At 41.8% G+C, this 23,732-nt stretch overlaps 1 long non-coding RNA gene across 1 annotated transcript in view; it reads left to right on the forward strand.

Moving 5' to 3' along the window:
- The window catches only part of LOC133233503 (uncharacterized), a 305,868-nt gene that overhangs the window by 72,299 nt on the left and 209,837 nt on the right, over window positions 1-23,732 (forward strand). The window contains exon 3 of the long non-coding RNA XR_009731732.1: window positions 1,675-1,806. This is a non-coding gene — a long non-coding RNA (uncharacterized LOC133233503). The remainder of the gene's footprint in view (window positions 1-1,674; window positions 1,807-23,732) is intronic.

Raw genomic sequence — 23,732 nt, forward strand, 5'->3', positions numbered from 1 at the left:
TGGCAAGTCTGGGAGATGATTGCTGTCAGCTATTGTCCAATTTTGTGATGCTATCTTAAAACTTACTAGAGACATATTGTACCATGAAGGTTTTTAGGCTGGTCTAGAGGAGGGGCGGGTGGAGATGGGGGTGGGGTGGGGAGAAGGCAGTCCCTGGATATGACTGTGCTTTTTCACAGAGTTAACTGGAATATGCATGATTCCAGATGTTGGCCTGAATAAATCTTGACCACTCGCCTTGTTCCAGAAGCCACCTAGAACTGACTTTGGGCATATCTATAGGCAGTAGAGTATCCCAGGAGAAATTCAATGATACCAAGTGGCTCACGAGGGTGTTTGGACTTTTCCATTTTATCATAGATTAGGGTTGTGAGTGCCTCACATCTGGTGGCCACTTTGGTTTATATGGAAATGTACCATTTTGAAGACCTAAAATTCCACCTCTGCAGAGGGAAAGACACTTGAAGTGAAGACCCTTGGACCCCCTAACCCCTAGTATATGCTGAGCATAATTCACTTCTTTTTTAAGCTTCTGTGATTTCTCATGTCTGCACATCATGACAAGACAGAACGAGAGGACACTGAGCGTTTGACTAAATATTCGTCTCTTGTTTATGTCTCTTGATTGCGTTACTCTGTGGGACCGTGCTGTGGGCTCTGCGTGTCTGTGTCACACACTGCAAGGAGCAGAGCAAGGCCAGCTGGCTTGGCTGCTTCTGTCTGCTTTGGTGATGTTTCCTCAAGCAACTGTTTTTGGGAAAACCACTAATGCTAACTTCCCTGGGGAAATATAGAAGAATTGGTACCTTCCATCAGCTTTGGGATAGACTTTCCAAGTCAGGGAGGCAACTCCATATTTGGAAAATTCTCTGCCGTTTTATGTCAATGTTGATGAGTCTGACAATTACCTATTTACAGTAAAGAATCTGCCTGCAACGCAGGAGCCATTGGTTCAATCCCTGAGTCAGGAAGGTCCCGTAGTGAAGTGTCACGCGAGTGTATGTTCCTCGGTTCTTTGTCTCATCACAACAAAGATTTGGAGCGACGGACATTAAAGCCCTCAGTGCGTCACAGCTCTTGGGTCTTGGACAAACTGTGCTACAGCTCTTAGGCAAATCAGTGTTACAGCTCTATTTTATTTAGAAGATAGCAGGAGAATCCAAGACTTGAAGAGAAGAGAGTGGAGGAGTGCATGGGGAGGGAGGGAGAGAGAGTGAGAGAGAGAGAGAGAGAGCGCATGCATGCGGGAGAGAGAGTCCGAGAGAAAGTGCTTTGGCTCCTCCTTTTATATGTGTTTTCTTCCACCTGGGCCTGCCCTATATAAATTGGGCTTAGCCAGGAGTGCTGTTTGTTCTGTTTGTTCTGCCTGAAGTCTTCACTCTGGTCCTCGGACCTTCCTTGTCTTTTAGCCACCGCCATTTTGGACTCCTTTTCCCTATTCTACCTACCTAACAGAAGGAAATGGCAACCCAGTCCAGTATTCTTGCCTGGAGAATCCCATGGACAGAGGAGCCTGGCGGGCCACAGTACATGGGGTCGACTGAGTGACTAACACTTTCACTTTCTTTCCTTTACCATGTTTTTGTAAACTGGTGCTCTTTTGGGCCTATCAGTCTGTTTAGGGAGGAGATCTAGGATAGGTACACACCTTTGACATCTGGTCTTTTTAATCAGGAGGAAGTGACTCACGAAGAGCAGGTTTGCTCTAAGAACAGAAGGAGCAAGTGTTGCAAGAAGAGGAGGGATTTTGGAGCCGATGCTTTGATGATAAAATTGGATTGAAAGAGAGGCCACTGATGGTTGAAGGTAAGAGTGACTATTTATAACCAAAACCTCTGGATCTGTGAATTGGGATGGTGTCTTTTCATAGAGGCAGTTGTCACTCTGGTATGATTATAATATGGATCTTTGACTGTTGTTCATTCGCTGATAATGTATCCATTCTATGCTGAGCCAAGCTCCAAACTTCTGTTCCTCTTTTTGTTCCTTTTTCATTTTATTCATGTTCATGCTCATAAAGGTTTGGTTGGATAAGAGCTCGTGAGACATAGAATTCACCATCATTTGTGAATTTTTTGGAGGTAGTGATCTTTTTCATGAAGTCAGGGATACTAAGCCCCTATCACCCCATTCCCAGAGCTTACTAGTACAGTAGTTTATGGATACCTCTTGCTGTGGGCAGGAAGGAGGCTCTTCAAGGAAAGGAGTAGAAATTCTAGTTTCTTTCATGGAGGGTTGATGGGTCAGATGTGGAGAAGGAGGCTTTCTTGAACTCTGTCCAATGGAGAACAGATTTTATCAGCCTGATCTGATGTGGCTGGAAGGATAGAAGCGAGGCTTTAGTCAAAAAGGCTTACCTACTTCCCTGCAACTCTTGGTCCCCCAGCCTGGCCTCTGCCCATTAGAAAGAAATGAACTTATGATAAAAGTTATAGCAGAATAGATGTTCAACAGTGTAGGCTTATATTACTTAAAGCCCTGGGTCTTGGTTTTTTTTTAATTGCAAAGTTAATTTGATACTGAATTGGAACTATTATTCATAGAGTCTCATATATTCTTAGTGGTGCTTTTATGTATTTTATAAAGTTTTTATAGTCAATATGTACTACTTTGAAAACAAAGTAATATTAAGACTGCAAAAATAAATTACATATAATCCCTCAGGCTACTATATCTATTTCCATTTTGAAGTGTTCTCTCTTTCAGTGTTTGTCAATTTTGTGTGATTTTGGCAGGCTTTAAAAAAGTAATTTATTGAGATGAAATTTACATAACACAAAATCAACCATTTTAAAAGTGAACAATTCAGTGGTATTAGTACATTCTCAGTGTTGTACAATCATGTCCATCTAGTTCCAAAATATTTGTCTTAATTAAGGAGATGATAATCTGTATTAATCAGTAAAATCTCTTACCCAGTAAACAGTCTTCCTGCATTTCTCTGCATTTCCCTCTTTTTTCCAGCACCTAGAAACAACTAATGCACATTCTGTTTTTGAGGATTTATTTATTCTAGAATTTTATGTAAACAAAGTCATGTATTACACGTATTACATGACTCTGTTTTGCATACTGTTCTTGTGGGTTTATGCATACTGTAGCATGTATCAGTACTTTTCACTGTTTATGGCTGCATAATACTCCATTGTAAGGATATACCACCGTTTATTTATCCATGGATATTTGGGTTATTTCAACATTTGGGGGCTGTGAATAGTGTTGATGTGAATATGTACGTCTATGTTCTTTTTTCTCCGTTTTTCAATGCTTTTGGTTCTATGCCTAGTTTATATTGGTATTAACATAATTGCCGGGTTCCTCGTGGGCTGCCATCTATGGGGTCGCACAGAGTCGGACATGACTGAAGCGACTTAGCAGCAGCAGCAGCAGAGTGACTCTACGTTTAAGTTTTTGAGGAACAGCCAAACTGGTTTCTACTGTGGCTGAACCATTACGCCTTCTAGCCAATAGTGTGCAAGGGGTTCAATTTCTTCACACCCTTGGCAACACTTGTAATTTCTGTTTGACATACTTTTAACCATTGTGAACATGTCATCTTATGCAATCAACTAAAGGCTGAGTTTTAAAATTTGTATTAATGTCTAGCATTCATGTGTATTGGTGCATTTGATATTAACCTGGATTGCCACTTCAGAGCAATTTTGTTCCATTATCCTACTTCTTCTCAGATCCTATAATTCATCCCTGTGACTACATTTGACCATTTTGAGCCCAGGGCTTATTGTTGGAGCAAATTCTCTTGCACCTGTGAGTGACCTCTGTATTAGACCTGAGAGTTCATACATGTTGGCCCCTGCTCTGCATTTAGGCCAGCTGAACTTCTTGAAGCATGAGTTCATAACTGAGCTCTGTCCTGAAAGCCAAGTAGCGGCAATTACACTTGGCTTCTACTGAAGCTCTGCTGAAAATAGGCATGTGTGTATGAGGCAAAAGAGGGAACAAAGCGGGCAACATCTTGGAGTGTGTGCTCTTCTTCAGCCTCACCCACATGCCCACATTTCAAGCTCCCACTGGTCACAGGGGTGAGAAGAAATAAGACTGTTCAGTTGGGCCAACAGAGTTTGGGGACAAAGAGGGGAGGCAAAGATGGCCTTGTACCTACAGGAATGGACAGGATGAAAGGTGACAAGGATTACTTTAAGCTGGATTTGCCTGCTGTAACTCAACTGGTGAACTAACTGATCAGGGAAAACTGAAAGAAGGCCAAATTCTCAACCTCAGTATCATTGCCATTTTGTGCAGGATAACTCTGTGTCGTGGGAAGGCTGCCCTGTACATTGAAGGACGTTTAGCAGGGCCTCTGTATACTAGGTGCCAGTAGCACCCACATGCCCCTCTCCCTGCCCATGCAGACATTGCCAGTCTTCCCTGGGGTGGGGCGGGGTGGGGGGCAAAATGACTTCTAGTTGAGAACCTTGTGGCAAAGTGAATATTAATTTTTTCACTTATCAGTTGGCATTATCAGTGGGTTATTATTGAAAAGCTAGTATTGAGGTCCTGGGACACGCCAGGCACTGTGCTCAGCGTCTACACTCATTTATTCCTCAGCGTGTGCTTGGGTGTGTGTTCTGCTAGGAACTAGATCTGTTCTGTGGGCTCAACACTGGAAAGCTCCTGCCCCTGTGGAGCTGCCATTCTGGCGGAGAGATGGGCTGATTGAAATAATTACACAAACATAAAGTCTCCACCCTGACAAGTGACAAAGAAGGGAGGGCTTTGAAGAGTCTGGCAAAAGCAGTGCTCCCCATGACCAGGCTGTGTGCTGAGACTGTCACACATACTCATTCCTGTGCTCCTTCCAACGACAGTATGAGGCCCACCTCTGCTGGCATTCGTACCTGTTTTGTAGTAAGGAAGCTGACTCTTAGATGGGTGACAGTCACACAGATAGTAAATGGTGGAATTGGGATTTTGAACGTAATGAGTTGTTCTCAAAGCCTGAGCTTCTAACTACCACCCAAGATACCATGAGTTGAGATCTGCAGAATGAATAGATGTTGAATGCTTAAGGTAGAGGTGAGAGCGAAATTGTTCCGAGGCAAAGACAAAAGTGAATGGGTGGACCTTCAGGCAGGAGAGAGAGCGGAGGAGTTAAAGGAGGCTGAGTGGCTAGAGTGGTGCGGAGGGAAAGGGAAGCTAGGTGAGGAGGCACCTGTTTCTGGGCTCTGCAGTCAGTCCACTTTTAAGAGATTCTTTACCCAAAACACCTTGGAAGTTTAAGTAGGGAGAGGACACTGAGGTTTTCCCTTGTAACCACATTTAATACTTACAGCCATCCAATGAAGAAATAAATCATGTCATCAATGAGATGCAAGGGATTTAGAGAGTCAAATGCTTTGAGGCCGTCTCAAAATTGAGAAGTGACAGGGCTGGATTTACATTCATGCTGGTCCAATCTCAAGTCCACCCTTTGAACCACCATGCCACATAGCTCCCTGCTCCGGGCCCTTTGAGCTGACGGGGTCACTGAGCACACCTCCTCCATACAGCTAGTGAGTAGATCTGACATCTGGAAATTCTGTCTGGGAGGGTTTTGATGTCTGAGCACAGACATGATTCCATGCATCTCCATAGTCATTCTTTAACTTATGAATTTTCTGGTCTCTGTTTTTTTATCTTGCACTCCAGCTCCAATTCACCCTTTCACCCTGCCCTCCCCTCAGCCCTGCTGTTTGGTCCTGGGACACTGCCCACGTGGCCTCTGATTAGAATCAGTCCATTCAGAGTGGCTGGCAGGTAGATGTCCTCTTTGCTCAAACATGCATGAAGGTCTCCATTACCTAGATTGCATGGCTGTGGAGTCTGGAGCTCTTTGGCTGGCCCTCTTCTGTTCTTTTAGAGATAGTGTATTTCCCCCTCCAGGTAAATTTCAAACTAGTGTTCATTTAAATATTAATTTGCAATTGCACCCTCTCTCCTGTGATATTACCACATCCTGGGGGGATTAGGCTGAGGGAGCCTCCTCGCTCGCTTTAATCACAGGTTTTGGCAGTGCCGGGACTTGCAACCGAGTCGGATCCTTCCTTTCACACCATCCCAAACGCTCTGCAGTGCTAACCGAATTGAAATGAGCCCCTTCATCTTACACATGGATAATTAAACTTCAAACACTGTTTATCTCCATCCCCAAATCCGCAGAATGCAGAAGCAAATTAATTTTAAATCTATATCTGCTTTAAATAGTAATTGTTTCATCAACAGGCTTGATGGATAATTATATTCTTTGTTCATCCTCCCTGCAGACTTGAATAGGCCACATAATTCCTGGGTTGCTTTCATTTCTGTAATTAGATCATGTGACAGACCCTTACTATATTACAGTTGACTTGAGTTACTTCTCTCCCACACACTTCTAAATTCTAAAATGGTTTCTCATGAATACTTAGATTATAACAGCCCAGCTTAACACGGAGCTATGAGTGCTTCACTTTAATCCTTTACTCTTCGTTCACCTAATAATTTACTAGGGAGCAAGCCATCTTACTGGTGGTGGCTGCTACTTTGTGCCAGCTGTATCCTTGCGTAGTTAAGAGTTTTTGTCTTTATTTTGAACTCCTCTTTCCCTAAAAGAGAACCCTTCGTGACCACACTGTCTGGATCCCTCAAAGTCAATATTATCCTTATAGAAGGATTTCAGGTTCAAGCTGAACAAAAAAATGATATACTGGGCTTTTGTTTTTTGACCATCTGGGGTTTCGTAGAAAAAGAGGAAGTCATTTTCCTTATTAGAAAGATCAGTTTTGTCTCCAAGCATTTATTTTACTTGCCTGGATTCATCCCATAAAAATAAAAGCTGGACACTTGATGATTAGGTCAACATTGAGATCTGTTCCCTAATTGGAATTTGTTTGTTCCACACAATATGCCTGATTTTCTCTGGGTCTGTGCTAGAAATAGGATTGTTCAGCCAATCTGGCTCTTTCAGCTTCCTTTATCACTTGTATCCTCTAGCTGATTATCTTTCAGATTTTATTTCCCAGAGTTCTTGCAATTCTTGATATTTTTCTCATTTTTGTTATTAAGCTACACAAAACTGAATAAGGCATAGTGGATAAGACCTGATCCACAGTAAATTGGGGGAGTGATTGGAAGTTGGAGGGAGAGAGAGTATCTTTCGTCGTTTTTTTTTTTTTTTTCCCAAAGCCACAGGGTGTCTGTAGTTAAAGTTCAACTTAACTAGGCTCTTTTTCCTCCATCATATTTCAAATTACATACAAATTTGCACTGTCAGTCCTCGGTCTTCTCGGCTTTATTCATTTCTTACTTTCTTTCCTACCCATGGAATATCTGTGTTTTTGATTCCTTTCTTTTAACTATGCAAATGTGATTTGGGGGCAGTATCTCATTATACTATTCTGATTCAGCTATGCATTTTGATAAGTTTCACCACCATATCCTGCCCATATTTCTCTAACTGTAAGGTTTTTTTGTGCGTATGATTATTTCACCATCCTTTTGGGTATTTGCAACATCTCCCAAGTAGACCTGTGGAATTAAGTTTTGCCTTTGTTATTTACCTTTCCAGATCACACATGCAAGTGGTAAATTAAATGTGACACACTCATAGGCACCATTACAGTCCCAGATTAATAATTATCCTGTGTTAATGGATTCGTGATATGTTTTGGTTGGAGACTTTTGACCCCAATTTCTCACCCTCTCTTCAATGGAAGATCAGTCATTATGTAGCTTTTATTTCTATATTTTCCACATCATCATATAAAAATCATCTGAGATGTATTGTGATTTCGATGCTGTTGTCAGATAAGGTCTAGCTGGAAAATATAAATGACTTTTAATCTTTCAATATAAGGAATAATATAGTACAGTTCAGTCACTCAGTCATGTCCGACTCTTTGCGACCCCATGAATTGCAGCATGCCAGGCCTCCCTGTCTATCACCAACTCCCGGAGTTCACTCAGACTCACGTCCATCATGTCGTGATGCCATCCAGCCATCTCATCCTCTGTCGTCCCCTTCTCCGCCTGCCCCCAATCCCTCCCAGCATCAGAGTCTTTTTCCAATCAGTCAACTTTTCGCATGAGGTGGCCAAAGTACTGGAGTTTCAGCTTTAGTATCATTCCTTCCAAAGAACACCCAGGACTAATATCCTTTAGAATGGACTGGTTGGATCTCCTTGCAGTCCAAGGGACTCTCAAGAGTCCTTTCCAACACCACAGTTCAAAAGCATCAATTCTTCAGTGCTCAGCTTTCTTCACAGTCCAACTCACATCCATACATGACCATTGGAAAAACCATAGCCTTGACTAGACGGACCTTTGTTGGCAAATGTCTCTGCTTTTGAATATGCTTTCTAGGTTGGTCATAGTTTTCCTTCCAAGCAGTAAATGTCTTTTAATTTCATAGCTGCAGTCACCATCTGCAGTGATTTTGGAGCCCGCAAAAATAAAGTCTGACACTCTTTCCACTGTTTCCCCATCTATTTCCCATGAAGTGATGGGACCAGATGCCATGATCTTCGTTTTCTGAATGTTGAGCTTTAAGCCAACTTTTTCACTCTCCTCTTTCACTTTCATCAAGAGGCTTTTGAGTTCCTCTTCACTTTCTGCCATAAGGGTGGTGTCATCTGTATATCTGAGATTATTGATATTTCTCCCGGCAATCTTGATTCCAGCTTGTGCTTCTTCCAGCCCAGCGTTTCTCATGATGTACTCTATATAAGTTAAATAAGCTGGGTGACAATATACAGCCTTGACGTACTCCTTTTCCTATTTGGAACCAGTCTGTTGTTCCGTGTCCAGTTCTAACTGTTGTTTCCTGACCTGAATACAGGTTTCTCAAGAGGCAGGTCAGGTGGTCTGGTATTCCCATCTCTTTCAGAATTTTCCACAGTTTATTGTGATCCACACAGTCAAAGGCTTTAGCATAGTCAGTAAAGCAGAAACAGATGTTTTTCTGGAACTCTCTTGCTTTTTCGATGATCCAGCAGATGTTGGCAGTTTGATCTCTGGTTCCTTTGCCTTTTCTAAAACCAGCTTGAACATCAGGAAGTTCACGGTTCACATATTGCTGAAGCCTGGCTTGGAGAATTTTGAGCATTACGTTACTAGCATGTGTGATGAGTGAAATTGTGCAGTAGTTTGAGCATTCTTTGGCATTGCCTTTCTTTGGGATTGGAATGAAAACTGACCTTTTCCAGTCCTGTGGCCACTGCTGAGTTTTCCAAATTTGCTGGCATATTGAGTGCAGCACTTTCACAGCATCATCTTTCAGGATTTGGAATAGCTCAACTGGAATTCCATCACCTCCACTAGCCTTGTTCATAGTGATGCTTCCTAAGGCCCACTTGACTTCACATTCCAGGATGTCTGGCTCTAGGTGAGTGATCACACCATCGTGATTATCTGGGTCATGATCTTTTTTGTATATTTCTTCTGTGTATTCTTGTCACATCTTCTTAGTATCTTCTGCTTCTGTTAGGTCCATACCATTTCTGTCCTTTATCGAGCCCATCTTTGCATGAAATGTTCCCTTGGTATCTCTAATTTTCTTGAAGAGATCTCTAGTCTTTCCCATTCTGTTGGTTTCCTCTATTTCTTTGCATTGATGGCTGAGGAAGGCTTTCTTATCTCTTCTTGCTATTCTTTGGAACTCTGCATTCATATATCTTTCCTTTTCTCCTTTGCTTTTTGCTTCTCTTCTTCTCGCAGCTATTTGTAAGGCCTCCCCAGACAGCCATTTTGTTTTTTTGCATTTCTTTTCCATGGGGAAGGTCTTGATCCCTGTCTCCTGTACAATGTCATGAACCTCATTCCATAGTTCATCAGACACTCTATCTATCAGATCTAGGCCCTTAAATCTATTTCTCACTTCCACTGTATAAGCATAAAGGATTTGATTTAGGTCATACCTGAACAGTCTAGTGGTTTTCCCTACTTTCTTCAATTTAAGTCTGAATTTGGCAGTAAGGAGTTCATGATCTGAGCCACAGTCAGCTCCCGACTATACAGAGCTTCTCCATCTTTGGCTGCAAAGAATATAATCAATCTGATTTCGGTGTTGACCATCTGGTGATGTCCATGTGTAGAGTCTTCTCTTGTATTGTTGGAAGAGGGTGTTTGCTATGACCAGTGTGTTCTCTTGGCAAAACTCTATTAGCGTTTGCCCTGCTTCATTCCCTATGCCAAGGCCAAATTTGCCTGTTACCCCAGGTGTTTCTTGACCTCCTACTTTTGCATTCCAGTCCCCTATAATGAAAAGGACATCTTTTTTGGGTGTTAGTTCTAAAAGGTCTTGTAGGTCTGCATAGAACTGTTCAGCTTCAGCTTCTTCAGCGTTACTGGTTGGGGCATAGAGTTGGATTACTGTGATATTGAATGGTTTGCCTTGGAAACAAACAGAGATCATTCTGTCATTTTTGAGATTGCGTCCAAGTACTGCATTTTGGACTCTTTTGTTGACCATGATGGCTACTCCATTTATTCTAAGGGATTCCTGCCCACAGTAGTAGATATAATGGTCATCTGAGTTAAATTCACCCATTCCAGTCCATTTTAGTTCACTGATTCCTAGAATGTCGACGTTCACTCTTGCCTTCTCCTGTTTGACCACTTCCAATTTGCATTGATTCATGGACCTAACATTCCTGGTTCCTATGCAATATTGCTCTTTATAGCATCGGACCTTGCTTCTATCACCAGTCACATCCACAAGTGGGTATTGTTTTTGCTTTGGCTCCATCCCTAATATAGTACAGAAAGCCATATTATATGGCTATAATATGTTAATATAAAAGCCATGTTATATTTTAGTATGGTTACCCAGGTGATGGTAAAGCTGAGAAGCAAGAAGGAGAGGGTACAGCAACTCAGAGGTTGGCGGTGGCTGGAAGCTTGTCACACCCTCACACCAGAGAGACCACAGAGGGTGGAGGTGTCACCAGAGCCCAGAGTTGGGAGTTCTGCAAAGGCTGCCTGGCAGAAGCAGGGAGCCCAAAGGCCAAGGTTGCCTGTTGGAGCTGGAGACACCCAGGAGAAATAAGCTGTAAGATGCCACCTTGAGCAGGGAGAGGAAAGGGTAAACAGCTTCCTTCCTCCTCCTACTTCAAGCTTTCTAGCCTCCCATTGGCTGTTCCTACCTGGAAGCCAGTTGGCAAGAAATCCAGTCCTCAAATATGCAGGTTAGAGCGGATGAAGTGCAGAGTAGATCTGGGAGCAGAGACAAATGATCCACGCGGATGTGCTGTTAAAGCTGGTACAGAGTCCTTTATGCATTTCAGTGAACTTGCCAATTCACTATTGCAATCACCTGTCCGTCTCTCTAGTCCATTCTGGACACACTACTAGGCTGGCCTTCCTAAAATCCTGATCTCACTTCTGCACGATGACTCTTAGTTCTTGCTGCATCAAACTTGAGCTCTTCAGGACTTTCCTCATCCAGATTGTCCTTGGCAACTCAGATCTAGATTTAGTTCACATTTCTCCTGGCCCAATTCTTTGCCAGAGGAAGGGAGGAGCAAAGGTAAAGTAATGTTAGTTGACCACCTGTTATGCAACAGATACATCTGAGAGCTTTATTTTCCTATTATTGAATTCTCAGTTATTACTCTCATTTTTAGGTACGTTGCTGAGGCTTAGTGAGGGTAAGTAACTGTCCCAAGGTGACATAGTCTGGCTAGAATTGGAGGCGGGTCCTTCTGACACCAAATCTTGTTTCCACTCTGCTGTGTTACCTTCCTGGTTTATTAATGCCTGGAGAAAAGAAGCAATTTACTGAGGTTCACATGGTTGGTAAGCACTAGCTGACAACTCAATCCATCTATTTTAGATTTACAAGATTTTCCTAGTAGTCATATTTTAGCACGGTCTTATCCACTTATCTTTGGTTCAAGTCCTACTGTCCAATGGTATTTCCCCCTCACCTGGATATCCTGCATCAAGCTCTCCTTTCTTTGAACTTCTCTGGCACTTACACTTAAATACGTAGAGTCATTGAGTTCTCAAAGTGCTTCATATAAGGGACGTAGGTTATGGAGTCAAGATGTAAATAGTATTGACAGCTGTTTATTAGATATTCTCCCATTATCTCTGTAAAATCCGATTCTAGTGACTCAGTTAACATTTTATGTTTACTCCCAACCTGTATTTAGGAGTATGATAAGTGCCTTGCAGTTTAGACAGAGAACTCCTATTTCTCAGTAATTTTTAAACTTTCGTGTGCATAAGGATCACCCAAGGTAGTGTTAAAATGCAGATTTTGACTCAAGAGATTTGGGGTGAGGCCTAGAGTTCTGCTGAATTTTTTTTTTCATTCTGATCTTTGTATTTTCTTTCTTTTCTTTTTTACTGAAGTATTGTTGACTTACAGTGTTAACTTCTATATAGCAGAATAGTTCAGTTAGATATATATACATTGTTTTTATATTCTTTTCCATTATGGTTTATCACAGGATATTGAATATCATTCCCTGTGCCATAATAGGATCTGTTGTTTATCCATTCTATATATTATAGCTTGCATCTGCTAATTCCAAACTCCCCATCCTTCCCTTCCCCACTGCACCTTCCCCTGGCAACCACAATTCTGTTCTCTGCAAATATGTTTTTGTTTCATAGATTTGTTCATTTGTGCTGTATTTTAGATTCCACATGTAAGTGATACCGTATAGTATCTGTCGTTCTCTTTCTGGCTTCATTTAGTATGGTAATCTCCAGGTCCGTCCATGTTGCTGCAAATGGCATTATTTTATTCTTTTTTATGGCTGAGTAACAGTCCATTGTGTTTATACTGCATCTTCTTTATCCATTCATCTGTTGATGGACATTCAGGTTGTTTCCATGTCTTGGTTATTGTGAAGAGAGCTGCTATGAACATTGGGGTGCATGTGTCTTTCTGAATTATAGTTTTGTCTGGATACATGCCCCGGGGTGGAATTGCTGGAACATACAGCAATTCTAGTTTTAGTTTTTTGAGGAATCGCCATACTGTTTTTCACAGTGGCTGTTCCAACTTACATTCCTAACAACAGTGTACGAGGGTTCCCTTTTCTCCACACCCTCTCCAACGTTTGTTATTTGTAGACTTTTTAATGGTGGCCATTCTGACCTTTATGAGGTGGCACCTCATTGTAGTTTTGCTTTGCATTTCTCTAATAATTCTAATAATGATGTTGTTAATCCTGGACCCACACTTCCAGTGAGTCTAGACCACACATTTACACATCAGAGGCAGCTGACAACCTACTAAGAACACTTATCATAATGGGTATGATGAACAGACAACTGCGTATGCTCAAATCTAGGAAACTGGGCTGGCTGGCTGATGAAATTAAGGTTCATAATGTTGGAGGATGAGAAAATGAGAGTCAAAGTATTCATGAGAATAAATTTGATGTGGGTGGGGCTGGCACAAAGTATTATACGGTAAGCCTTTGTGGCCCTTGAAAGCAAAGTTCTTCTAGTCTATTGCCATTTTTAACATTTTACTTGAGGGAAGGGTGACTGAAGGGCATGTGAGGTGATGGCCCCTGGAGTGTTCTTGGAAGGGAGAAAGAGAAGGCTGTTCTTAGGCAGAACTCTGACTTAGTTGTCTCCAAAGAGGACCAGGAAGGTATTCTTATGCATCTTACTTTGGGGAATACACTGGGAGAGGGTTCATTGTGCTCTGAGGGCCTGAGTCTCTTCTCTTTTGCCAAATGCTAGCTGGATGATAGGGCAGAAGAAATAGCTCTTAAGAGAGGAAAGAGAGTGAGTGGTGATGTATATGTACATGTGTACCTGTGTTCATGTATGTACACACGTGGTGTGATTTTGATATACAGTAGACTGGTGTGTGGAACTTAGCAGGGTCGCCCCACTCAGTCACCTCCCCTGACCATGTGCAGGTGTGCTGGCCCCCCAAGGTCAACTGTTCTGAGCAGTTGTTGGCTGTTTTTGGAGAAGAAAGAGAAGATAGGCCCTTCCCCATCACCTCCCATTGGGTCTCAGGAAAGTGTGCTTAGAAGCCTCCTTGATTGTTAGACTCAAACTGAACATTTTAATAGAAATTGAAAAAGTTTACCTGAGGTACCGGTTAGGATAATCTTACTTCCATTTTCAAAAATCAATACTGTATTTTCTATAATTCAGTCTTCCCATTTTCTCCCAAATTCTTGTTGCTGATAAAAAAAATCATGACTGCCTTTGTCAGACATTTAACTGTGTATAATCCATACCATCTGCTGCAGACTTTTCCATTTTATTTTAGGATTTTAATGAAGTTTTTTATTTGTCCATTTCTATCTCTTATACTAAGCATTATGTCTAGGACTCAGCTCCCATTTCCTCAAACCATCTGGAAGAGGATTGGAGCAATCTCATGTACATTGCTGATTTTGGAACTGGCTCAGACCTTTTGGGGAAGATTTGTACAATTTTCCAAAATTTGTACAATTTTTTGATCATGCTCCAGAATGTCCTTGCCCATTGCTTAAATTTTATTCACAATGTGGTCTTCCCTAATTACCAAATAATAGCAAATTTTATTGACCTTAATTTTTTGGATGTTCACATTTGAAAAACTTTGCGGTGAAGGAGTAGAGTAGAAAAAGATAATCCTGGTAGAAATAAATAGTAACTATGAAGTATTGCCACTCTCTTTTCTTCTATTGCTGCTGCTGCTGCTAAATCGCTTCAGTCGTGTCCGACTCTGTGCGACCCCAGAGACAGCAGCCCACCAGGCTTCCCCGTCCCTGGGATTCTCCAGGCAAGAACACTGGAGTGGGTTGCCATTTCCTTCTCCAGTGCATGAAAGTGAAAAATGAAAGTGAAGTCACTCAGTCGTGTCTGACTCTAGCGACCCCATGGACTGCAGCCTACCAGGCTCCTCCGTCCATGGGATTTTCTAGGCAAAAGTACTGGAGTGGGGTGCCATTGCCTTCTCTTAAACTTTAAGAATTTCTGATTTGCATTGGGCTAAGTACATTGCTTTTTCATACTGTTCATGGGGTTCTCAAGGCAAGAATACTGAAGTGGTTTGCCATTTCCTTCTCCAGTGGACCACATTCTGTCAGACCTGTCCACCATGACCCGTCTGTCTTGGGTGGCTTCACAGGGCATGGCTTAGTTTCAGTGAGTTAGACCGGGCTGTGGTCCATGTGATCAGATTGGCTAGTTTCTGTGATTATGGTTTCAGTGTGTCTGCCCTCTGATGCTCTCTCGCCACACCTACTGTCTTACTTGGGGTTCTCTTACCTTGGACGTGGGGTATCTCTTCATGGCTGCTCCAGCAAAGCGCAGCCACTGCTCTTTACCTTGGACGAGGTCACCCCTCCTGACCTTGAACGTGGAGTAGCTCCTCTTAGCCCTCCTGCGCCTGTGCAGCCGCCGCTCCTTGGATGTGGGGTTTCTCCTCTTGGCTGCCGCCTCTGACCTCGGACGTGGGGTAGCTGGGGAAACAATGGAAACAGTGTCAGACTTTATTTTTTTGGGCTCCAAAATCACTGCAGATGGTGATTGCAGACATGAAATTAAAAAACACTTACTCCTTGGAAGGAAAGTTATGATCAACCTAGATAGCATATTCAAAAGCAGAGACATTACTTTGCCAACAAAGGTCCGTCTAGTCAAGGCTATGGTTTTTCCAGTGGTCATGTATGGATGTGAGAGTTGGACTGTGAAGAAAGCTGAGCACCGAAGAATTGATGTTTTTGAACTGTGGTATTGGAGAAGACTATTGAGAGTCCCTTGGACTGCAAGGAGATCCAACCAGTCCATTCTAAAGGAGATCAGCCCTGGGTGTTCATTGGAAGGACTGATGCTGAAGCTGAACTCCAGTACTTTGGCCACCTGTTGCTTAGAGCTGACTCATTGGAAAAGACCCTGATGCTGGGAGGGATTGGGGCAGGAGGAGAAGGGGACGACAGAGGATGAGATGGTTGGATGGCATCACCGACTCGATGCACATGAGTTTGGGTGAACTCCAGGAGTTGGTGATGGACAGGGAGGCCTGGTGTGCTGCGATTCATGGGGTCGCAAAGAGTCGGACACGACTGAGCAACTGAACTGAACTGAACTGAAGTACATTGCTTCTATCCTCTCTTCTAGAAAAGACTGTAAGATCTACTAGTGTTGAGATTCTGTATTTTCATCTGTGTCTCTAGTGCTTGGTATGTAAGTGCTCATAAATACTGATAAATAAATCAGTGAATGATTTTTTTCTGATTATCATTATTGTGGTCCAGTGATGGAAACTCTTTTTGAATTCTGTCGCAGACTGACTCGGAGGTGAAGGCCAATCTTTTCCTTCATAAAGTGAAAGTTAATTTCCCTAAAGTTGATTCTTGTATTCCTTTTATTTTGTTCCTTCCTATCTATATATCTGGGCTTCCCTGGTGGCTCAGTGGTAAAGAATCCACCTATGATGTAGTATGAGATAGATAGTATCACAGACTCAATGGACATTAATCTGAGCAAACTCCAGGAAGCAGTGAAGGATAGAGGAGCCAGGCATGCTATAGTCCATGAGGTCACAAAGAGTTGGTCACAACTTAGAGACTGAACAACAGCAATCTATGCATCTACGTATAAGCACAGATATTACATTTCTATGTGAAGAGACTGTATAGAAACACAAACGATTTATAATTTATTTTTAAAACCATTTTAAAAAGACTCCTTTTATTCAGATTGACTAAGAGCTTGCACACAGAAGATGATTGAGGGTACAAGCTAGAACAAAATTAGGAATACTACCAAACCAGAGACAACAGTCAAATATGGCATTGCAGTTAAACCTTGATCAATATGGGCTATCATCCATCAGAGCTGGATTCACGTTTTATGTTCTTCTCAAATCAAAATCACGTTTTATGTTCTTCTCAAATCAAAATCAGTCTCTCTGACACTATTAGTCTTAGAACAGGCTGCTTTCTTTCCAAGCATTGTTACAACCTGCCTTATGTTAACACATTATTTTATTCATCTCTGAGTCCCCTACTATCTGAATGAGCAAGAGAGGCAGAGTTGTCAGTATGAGCCTACCAGGTCAGGGCTGTTGGAGGGAACAGTAACCCTGTGCATCTGGGTGCTGACTCATGAGTGATAGGTCGGCCCCACACGAAACACCTGGGAAAAATCTTCCAGAGGCATTTGGTGGTGGTGGTTTAGTTTCTAAGTAGTGTCAGACTCTTGTGAACCTATGGACTGTAGCCCGCCAGGCTCCTCTGTCCATGGGATTTCCCAGGCAAGAATACTGGAGTGGGTTTCCATTTCCTTCTCCAAGGATTTATAATTTCTGTTTGTAGTGAGTCATCTCACCTTAAAAGTACAGAGGGGGAATTAAACTGAGGGGGTTTGAGTGCTGGCCTCACCTCTTTCCAGTGATGAAACCCTGAGCATGTTACTGGTGTTCTGAGTCTATAAAATGCAGACATTAATGTACAAATGAGGTAACATATAGTGTCTTAATAAGGCCTCCAAGGCCATGGCCCTCATGTATCCCACTATTCTTCTTTTGCTCTCTGAATTTCACCCACATTGTCTTCAGTTCTTCAAAAGCTCTAAACTCCTACCTACTTACCACAGGGCCATCCCCACTTTTTATTTCATAAGTTCTTATTCATGCTTTGAGGTTCAGCCAGATTGCCTGGTCTCCCTCAAGTAAGTTGATACCCATGGAAGGTGTATTCTGAGGTTGTAAGACTTAATTGTCATTAAATAATAATTGTGTCATAATTAGTTCAGTTCCTCTACACTTTCCACCCATGAGAATATAAGCTCCATGAGGGCAGAGATCATGCCTGTATTACTCACCTCATATATGCAGTGTTTAGCAGGGTGCCTGGCACACAGTAGCTTTATAAATGCTATTGGATGAATGAGTAAATGAATGAAAAGTCACTAATACAAGCAAAACACAAACTAGGTGCACAGTAATTTTAATTTCTAATCCGTTCTCCCAATTGCCTTCATTTTTGCAACTCTGCATGGAGAGTAAGAAAAATAAAGCATTTGTGATTTGAATGGGTGTGCCATGACATGACCTCCTTCAGCTGCCTGAAAATTTTTTCCTTGGCCATCCCTCTAGGTCCATAATTCTAAAGCCTCACTTGGCACCAGAATTCACTGGGAAGCATTGTAAAATCACAGATAACGTTGTAACCATTGTAGGGTGGGGTCTACACATTAGCATTTTAAAATGCTTTCCAGGTGATTCTAATGTGCAGCCAGAGTTGAAAATCACTGCTTAGATAAGGAATTATTTTAAAGACTGGATGGATGAAATTCAAGAATGTCTCTGTCTGTATAAGTCAGGTTTATTGGAATGGGTTAAACAGCTTAGTATCTACCAGCACTTTTGCACCAACTGATCAGATTGGCCTTTGAAGGAAGGGAGGAAGGAGAGAATCATCATCAGAGCAGTAAATCATGAGATATACATGAATGTCCTGAATGGGTAGCATCCCATGGTGGACATAATCAGGTGGAATCCTGCAAACACTACCCTCATCTTCTCAACGTTGCCAGCATACAGGCTTTGTCCAGATACACCATGCTGTTGTCTCCGGGAGTGAATCACCCTGGGCTAGTCCTGGCTGTGCCTTTTCCTAGGTGAAACAGTGCTGGGATGGGTTTCTTGTGTGGGAACAGCTTCGGGGTCATTGCCCCTGGAAGATGCTATAGAGGGGAGGGGTCTGAATGTGCTATGGGACAGGATTTTGGAAGCCATTTGGCAAAGATGATGGTAAAGAGCTAGCAAGCTTTGGCTTCAAAGAATGAATTTGTAGGCTTCTTAAATTAAAAGGAAACTAGAAGAAAAGTAGAATAATAATTTGGAGCTTAAAAGCTCTCTGGTGTAGTATGAATGCTAAATCTCAGAACTTTGTTAAAGCGGGAGTCGGCAAACTATGGAGTGTAATACAAAGCCTGCCTGTTTTGTATAACTTGAGAGCTGAAAATGGTTTTTATATTTTTCAAATGGTTGAAAAATAATAAAAATAAGACTATTACATGACCCATGAAAATTCTAAGAAATGCAAATATTAGTGTTCATAAATGTTATGGGAACATAGGCACGCTTATTGTTTTTATATTGCTTATGGCTGCTTCTTTCCAACAAGGAAAGGGTTGAGTCATGGTGACAGGCTGGTAGCCCATGAAGCCTAAAAGATCAACTGTCTGGCTCTTTGCAGTTTGTTGACTCCTCTGTTAAAGAATCAGAAGAGGAACCAGATAGAAGGGTTAACCCTGGGTGAAAAGAGGAGTGGGACACAGGAGAAAGGATACAACTGTCATTGTCATGATGTTTTCTAAGTGCACATTAACCCTCTCAACCGTCCTCAGAGGCATCAGGGTCCCAGCAAACCACAGAAGCAACTTCAAATTAAGATCACTGGAAGAGGCTTTAATTAGTAGACTCCACAAGAGAAAGCGCAGTATCTCTGGGCTAGTAGCAAAGGAGCTGTCCCTTCTGGGCCTGGAGGGTTGAGGTTAGGGGAGGAATTTCCAGGGTCCAGAAGCAAGCATGTAGATAAGGCTGCCTGGAGAGCACGTGACCTTCACTTGAAGGACACAGCCCGTCAGATAGGATAGGGACCAGGAGACAGCCCATGGCTTCACTGTGCCCCCCTCACCCTTTTCCCTTCCTGCAATCTCCTACTGTGGCAGGAGCCTCTTGCATCCAACAAGAGAGCCTGTAGAAGAATTTCCTCCAGGCTAGTGGATGTCTTCTGGGCAGACGTGGCTAATGAAGGTTGCAAAGGGGTCTGTAGGGGCAAACAGAACATATCCTCCCCAAGTGGGTACCACCGCCATCACTGGGCCCCACTTGCCCACAGATGATACAAATTCAGTTTATTTAAATAGCATCTCTCTAGCCCTGTTCTTTTTTGCCTCTTCATATTGTTCATGGGGTTCTCAAGGCAAGAATACTAAAGTGGTTTGCCATTCCCTTCTCCAGTGGACCACGTTTTGTCAGAACTCTCCAGCATGACCCATACGTATTGGGAGGCCCTACACGGCATGGCTTAGTTTCATCGAGCTAGACAAAGCTGTGGTCCATGTGATCAGATTCGTTAGTTTTCTGTGATTGTGGCTTTCATTCTGTCTGCCCTCAGATGGAGAAGGATAAGAGGCTATGGAAGCTTCCTGATGGGAGAGCCTGCAGAGTCTTGTTCTGATGGGCGGGGCCATGTTCAGTAATTCTTTAATCCAATTTTTTATTGGGCGGGGCTGTGTTCCTCCCTGTTGCTTGACCTGAGGCCAAACTATCCTGAAGGTAATGAAGATAATGGGGGCCTCCTTCAAAAGGTCCCATGCATGCACTGCTGCACTCTGCCTCGGACCCTGTAGCAGGCCACTGCCAACCCTTGCCTCTGCTAGAGACTCCTGATTCTGGGAAAGATTGAGGGCAGGAGGAGAAGGGTACAACAGAGGATGAGATGGTTGGATGGCATCACCAACGCGATGGACATGAGTTTGAGTAAGTTCCGGGAGTTGGTGATGGAGGGAAGCCCGGTGTGCTGCAGTCCATGGGGTTGCAAAGAGCCAGACACGACTGAACTGAACAGAACTGAACTGAGTCCTGTTCTAAGTAGCTCAGAGGGTGAAGAATCTGCCTGCAGTGCAGGAGACCTGGGTTCGATCCCAGGGTTGGGAAGATCCCCTGGAAGAGGGCATAGCAACCACTCCAGTATTTTTGCCTGGAAAATCCCCATGGACAGGAGCCTGGTGGGCTACAGTCCATGGGGTTGCAGAGTCAGACACGACTGAATGACTAACCATAGCATACCACAGCCCTATTCTAAAGATTGGGCTAGAATTTGAACCCAGACACTCTGATTGCAGGACCCCCATTCTCCCCATTGGGTTATCCTGAGTTCAGGTGGAAGAGACCTTAGAGGGAATCCAGTTTCCTCTCTCCCAGCTCAGGAATGACTTTTGCAGCACAGATTTCAGGTGGTCCTCTGGTCACTCTTTGACTATATGCTGCATGGGGACCATCCACAGTCTTGTGGGAACTTTTTTTTTCCCATTAAAGGATCCTTCTGTAACTGGAAAGTTATTTCTTGCATTGGACAAACCCAGGAGGTCACATTTCTAATTTAAAAAAATTATGTGTGTATGTGTATATATTTAATATATACACATACATACACTACATATATATAAATATATATTTTTATATAAATATGTAAATATAAGTATTTATATATTTAATATATAAATATATTATATATAAGTATATATTTAATATACACACATACACACACTACATATATACATGTAAATGTAGACATTTGAATCACCAAGTTTTCTTCTTTACCCACTTATATCTTTCTTTTCAGGGTTACTAAAAAATTCCTATATTTCTATTTTCCTTTCTGTGGCCCTCATGGTGTTCTTTTCTGGATTCAGTGGTATGATGTTTTTCAGTGGATACTCCCTCCTCGAGCCAGATGGTCGTGTCTCATAGCCTTCTTCATTCAAAATCACAGCCTTTGATTAAAGGAGCTTGGGGTACAAGTTTTCCTTTTCCTTTTGTTTTAAAGGGCTGAGCTCTTAAAATTCATGGAAGGTACATTACCAGTCTTCTGGTGGCTTCTCAGTCCTGTGTGAGTCAGCGGAAGTGAGTGGTGGTCAGGGAGAATGATGCATCTTTTCAGTTGTTTTAGTTTATTTTTAAAATAATTTACTTATTTTTGATTGCAGGATAATTGCTTTACAGTGTTGTGCTGGATTCTGCCGTGCATCAACATGAATCAGCCATAGGTATACACATGTTCCCTCCCTCCTGAACCTCCCTCCCACCTCCTACCCCAGCTCTAGGCTGTCACAGAGCACCAGGCTGAGCTCCCTACAGTAATGTATATATTTCAGTGCTGCTCTCTGGGAGTGATGCATCTTGGCAGGCTTTGCACCAAGTCACACGCACTCCAGGAAGAAGGTTCACCTGTGAATGGCCACATCAGGCCCCCAGATGGGCCTTTTGTGTACCACAGTGGGATCTCCTACTAGACACATTTTGTGCTGGATGTGGTAACAGGATACCTCAGACCTGCTGATGCTCATGAGTCCTTATTGTTTCGTGAACATAGGATGTGGTTTCTTTCTCAGGGTAAATCTAGGACTTGATTAAACTCTGTATGATGACTGTGATAATAACAACAGAGTTTACTGAGTACTTACCACTTGGTATATATATCAGGAATAGTTGTCAATATTTACCATTTGCCTCCAAAGAATCTTTTTTTGTGCTTTTATATTTTTAAGTCATTTAATGAGTAATTTGTAGAAGTAATATCACAGACAGTGTGAAGACAGATTTATTAGAAATTTTAATAAAAATTTCAACATAGAAAATCCCAATTCCTGGTTTAGAAGGTGAAAAGTAAAAATGTTAGTCACTCAGTCATGTCTGACTTTTTGCAACCCCATGGACTGTAGCCCACCAGGCTTCTCTGTCCATGGGATTCTCCAGGCAAGAATACTGGAGTGGGTTGCCATTCCCTTCTATAGGGGATCTTCCCAATCCAGGGATCAAACTGGTGTCTTCCGCGTTGCAGGTAGATTCTTAATCATCTGAGCCACCCAGGTTTAGAAGGTACATACACCAAAAATGGGCAACTTCCTTTGAATACCATTCAACCACAATCATCAACTGTTATGTATGATTCTGGAACATATCCATCTTGTAAATATGACTCCAGATTTTAAATACATCTCTATAAGTTTTAGCTTATCATTGCTTCTGATTTTTATCTTCTTGCAGTTAACATCATCAAAATACACTTTTGAAAAATTTGATGGCTCATAGTTTTGAGAGGACAGCCATCTTTTTTCCATAATTGTAAAACATTTCAGATTTATAAACATGAATTAGTGATCAGTAGATTTTTTTTATTTGCATTATTTCTTTCTTTCATCCATCCTTTTATACATACCTGTCTTCTCTGCTTATGACCCATATCAAGCAAAATTTGGGTGTACAGTCATCATAAAGATGAAAGAATATTGAAATTCATCTTTTTAGCAAAACAGGATGGGCCAGGTTCTGATCAGAAAACATTGCATGATAAAGTTCTTACTGGGTGACTATCTCATTGAGAACACCACATTGCCTTTTAATCTTTATTTTTTTTTTTCCTTTTAATCTTTAGAAATACAGTATCTACTCAATAATTCTAGAGTTTGAGAAAATTTGCCTAGCATATCATCATCTGAAGACTCATAGTCTGAGATCTTGGTTACCTGCAATCTCTTGCGTTGATCTTATGATTTATGTAATACTTGTGAAACAACTTCCTCTGCAAATTTCCTTATTTTTGCCACTATGGGTAGAAAATAAAAATTATAAATTCTAAACTGTGTTGACTGAAAGATATTTTAAAATTACAAAGATGGTATCCCCTGTCTTCTCTTAATCCTTGAAAGATGCTGAAGTACTTGGGGCAAGACAATAGGAAAATTGAAGGATGATGTAATAGTGATGGTTTATTTTATTATTGCATGAAACTTTTAGGCAATTTCATTATTTTTCCATTACACATTATTTTAATGTTTTTAGCATAATTGAGAATAATTGGTGAGTAATATCAAATAATGCCTAAAGTGATGAATAGCAAAATATTTTAAGATATAGGAAAAATGAAATTGCTAAGATCCCATAATATATCTTAAATTTATAAAAAGTCAAGATGTAGTGAGTTTCACTCTGTTTTTTTAAAAAGCGGATCTCTTTGTTCATTGGAAGACTTCTAAGAAAAAGTAATAGC

The sequence above is a fragment of the Bos javanicus genome, chromosome 20 (assembly GCF_032452875.1).
Source record: "Bos javanicus breed banteng chromosome 20, ARS-OSU_banteng_1.0, whole genome shotgun sequence".
NCBI lineage: Eukaryota > Metazoa > Chordata > Mammalia > Artiodactyla > Bovidae > Bos > Bos javanicus.